We start from the raw sequence: 4,009 nt of genomic DNA, 5'->3' as shown, positions 1-4,009 counted from the left end.
ATCCGCATCCCGCGCGGTAGTACCGCTCCTGGCTTACGGTACTACCGTGTCGGATTTTTGCATTGACTCCAACTCAGCGGAAGTTGCCACGGATGTATTTTTATATGTCCGTGCCTTCCCAAAAACTGGAACATCCCTGCCTTGCGGTAGTACCGCAAGGGGGAGCGGTAGTACCGCACCAGCGGTTCTACCGTCCTCTGCTTCAGTGCATTTGGGCTGTCCTGGTTTGTGCTGCTCGGGCGGTAGTACCGTGGGGACCTGCAGTAGTACAGCATGCCCTTGCGGTAGTACCACGGCCCTGGCGCGGTAGTACCGTGCTGCGCAGGCTGACTTGGTGGATAACGGTTGGATTTGTCTCTCCACTATATAAGGGGTGTCTTCTTCCCCGAGTTGACCACCTCTTCCATCCCCAAGCTCCATTGTTGCTCCAAGCTCCATTTTCGCTCGATCTCTCTCCCTAACCAATCAAACTTGTTGATTTTCTAGGGATTGGTTGAGAAGGCCCCGATCTACACTTCCACCAAGAGAAATTTGATTCCCCCCACTAATCCCTTGCGGATCTTGTTACTCGTGGGTGTTTGAGCACCCTAGACGGTTGAGGTCACCGCGGAGCCATAGTCCATTGTGGTGAAGCTTCGTGGTGTCGTTGGGAGCCTCCAATTAAGTTGTGGAGATTGCCCCAACCTTGTTTGTAAAGGTCCGGTCGCCGCCTCCAAGGGCACCAATAGTGGAATCACGGCATCTCGCATTGTGTGAGGGCGTGAGGAGAATATGGTGGCCCTAGTGGCTTCTTGGGGAGCATTGTGCCTCCACACCGCTCCAACGGAGACGTACTTCCCCTCAAAAGGAAGGAACTTCGGTAACACATCCTCGTATTCACCGGCTCCACTCTTGGTTATCTCGTGCCTTTACTTGTGCAAGCTTATTTGTGCTACATCCCTTGCTTGCTTGTGTTCTTGTTGTTGTTGCATCATATAGGTTGCCCACCTAGTTGCACATCTAGACAACCTACTTTGATGCAAAGTTTAATTTGGTAAAAAAGCTAAAAATTGTTAGTTGCCTATTCAACCCCCCCTCTAGTCAACTATCTCGATCCTTTCATCGTGGTTATTGGTGCTTTAATCCTGTCTTGCGGCGCATGCTTACTTCCTGTCATGTGTACTTTCATGAAGACATCTTCCCCTTCACCACTAATCCCACGATCTCCCCTGCACCACCTGCCACTGCTCCCCTTCTGCAGGTACTCCATCGCTACGGTGCCCCTGCTGTGCCCGCTCTACCCAGCGTCGCACCACCACCACGACTCGCCGCGCCTGGCTCTACTGCACGCATCGCCGCTTTCAAACGGTGTCATTGGATCTTCAGGGTAAGGCTCACGTCTCTCGTCCTCGGGTGCGCGCTCGGCGCATTCGAACGCCTCTGTCCTATCTTCATCGCACGGCTCGGCTACCTCGACTACTTCATCCTCGGGCGCAGTGCGGATTTAGAAACCGTGATGTGGGCTTCCGGCGATAGCTTCGCCATGCCGACCCCGTCTTCGCCCGCGCCTCCGCCGCCACCCCTCGCAGCTCATGATCATGCGAGGCTAGTACGGCATCTCCCGTCCCAACCCTCGCTACTACGACGCTGCTACTGCCTCGCCGAGCACTACGATCTCGCTGATCCCCAGCTCTGTTCGCATCGCCGTCCGCGACCCCAACTAGCTCGCTGCGATGCGGGAAGAGTTCGCGACCCTTGTCAGCAACCGCACATGGGAGCTCGTGCCTCGGCCTCCCGGAGCCAACCTCATCACCCACAAGTGGGTATTTCACCACAAAACCAGTGCCGACGACTTGCTAGAGTGCTTCAGAGCTCAGTGGGTGGTCCGAGGATTCCGTCAGCGCGCCACCATCGACTATGGCAAGACCTTCTCGCCGGTGGTCAAGCCAGCCACCATCCGCATGGTTCTCACTGTTGCTGCTTCGTACCGGTGGCCTGTCCATCAGCTCGACGTGAAGAATGTGTTCCTCCATGGCATGCTCGATGAGGAGATCTACTGCATGCAACCACCTAGCTTCATCGAGGACACCAAGCCCGATCATGTCTGCCAGCTCGCGAAGTCATTCTATGGCCTAAAGCAGGCCCCTCGAGCCTGGTTACTGCGCTTCGCTGGGTGTCTGTGGACGATCGGCTTCACTACTACGCGCTCCGACTCGTCGTTGTTCACCTACGCCGCCGGCCAAGACGCAACCTTCCTGCTACTTTATGTCGATGACATAATCCTCACTACGTCCACTCCGGCTCTTCTTCACCGCATCGTCGCTCGACTCTCCGCAGAATTCGCCATGAAAGACCTAGGGCCTCTCCACTTCTTCGTCGGCATTCGTGTGACACGCTCTGCCGCCAGCTTCTTCCTCTGTCAGGACCAGTATGCTGAGGATATCCTTGAGCGTGCTAGCATGGATTCGTGCAAGCCGTCGCCCCACGCCAATTGACACTAAAGGGAAGCTGCCCCAGGTGGACGGACTGCGCGTCACTGATCCCTCCGCATACCGCAGTCTCGCTGGCGCCCTCCAATACCTGATGATCACGCGCCCAGAGCTCGTGTACGTGATGCAGCAGATCTTCCTGCATATGCATGATCCAGGGGAGTGCCACTAGAACCTGATCAAGCGAGTCCTGCGCTACGTGTGCGGCTCTCCGTCGCTCGGGTTTCCCCTACCTGCTTGGTGTACAGTGGACTTCGCGCCTATACCGACGCCGACTGGGCGGGGGTGCCGTGACACCCGGCGCTCTACCTCCGGATTCTGCATCTATCTTGGTGACGCTCTTGTCTCCTGGTCGTCTAAACGCCAGGCGACAGTGTCCCGCTCGAGCGTCAAAGTTGAGTACAGAGGGGTGGCCAATGCCGTCACTGAGTGTGTGTGTGTGTGTGGCTTCGCCAACTCCTTGGTGAGCTTCTTCTTCCGGTCCGGGCGGCGACGATCGTCTACTGCGACAACATTTCAGCCATGTACCTGTCGGCAAACCAAGTTCACCATCGGCGCACAAAGCATGTGGAGCTCGACATCCACTTCGTCAGGGAGCGGGTCGCGCTGGGTGAATTTTGTGTCCTCCACATTCCCACCACGCAAGAGTTGGCTGACATCATGACCAAAGGGCTGGCCTCGGATATTTTTCTTCAGTTCAGGTCTAGTCTTTGCGTCGCCTGGGCCGACGTCACGACTGCGGGGGGTGTTACACTGTGTATATACCGTACAATGTATGTATTTTGTCAACCATTGTATGTGCGAGCGCGTGTGATCGTGGCACACGATTTGTATGTAGTGGCGCACGATCCCCTCGGTTGTGGCCTCCTGTAACCTGTATATTACCCCCAGCGGATGAGTAATTGATGTGCATTGGGTCTCATTCCTCGAAATCACTGATTAAGGAGTACTCATTGCAAAGATCACTCCAATTCCCCTGGTTGCGACAAATGGCGCACATGCAGCGCGCCACTTGTCGCAACCTGGGAGTTTTCCCTTTTTTCGTAGATCCATTTATTCAAAACATTTTATCTCTCAAACCGCGCGTCCAAATCTCGAACCGCTTTCACTGTTGGATTCCTCGCGTCGAGATCTTCAAAACTGGATCCCATGTTGATAGGTTTAGACGAACTTTTTTTTCACAAAAAAAACTGGACGAAAAAACCGAACCAGGAGCATGGGTTTTTTCCCTTTCGAAAGAGGCACGCCCGTGCCTCTCACGAAATCACAACCGTGCCTCTCGCGGAAGCAAAACCGTGACTCTCGCAGAAGGAAAAAAAGAGAAAACACGTTTTTTTCCATTTCCGAGGAGGCACGGCCGTGAGTCTCGTGAAAGCACAACCGTGCCTCTCGCGGAAGCAAAACCGTGACTCTCGCGAAAGAAAAAAAACAAACAGAAAACGTGCTTTTTTCGTTTCCGAGAGGCATGGCCGTGACTCTCGTGAAAGCACAACCGTGCCTCTCGCGGAAGCAAAACCGTGACTCTCGCAAAAGAAAAAAAA

Source organism: Triticum aestivum, chromosome 2D (genome assembly GCF_018294505.1).
Source record: "Triticum aestivum cultivar Chinese Spring chromosome 2D, IWGSC CS RefSeq v2.1, whole genome shotgun sequence".
Lineage (NCBI taxonomy): Eukaryota > Viridiplantae > Streptophyta > Magnoliopsida > Poales > Poaceae > Triticum > Triticum aestivum.
This window is presented reverse-complemented; position numbering follows the sequence as displayed.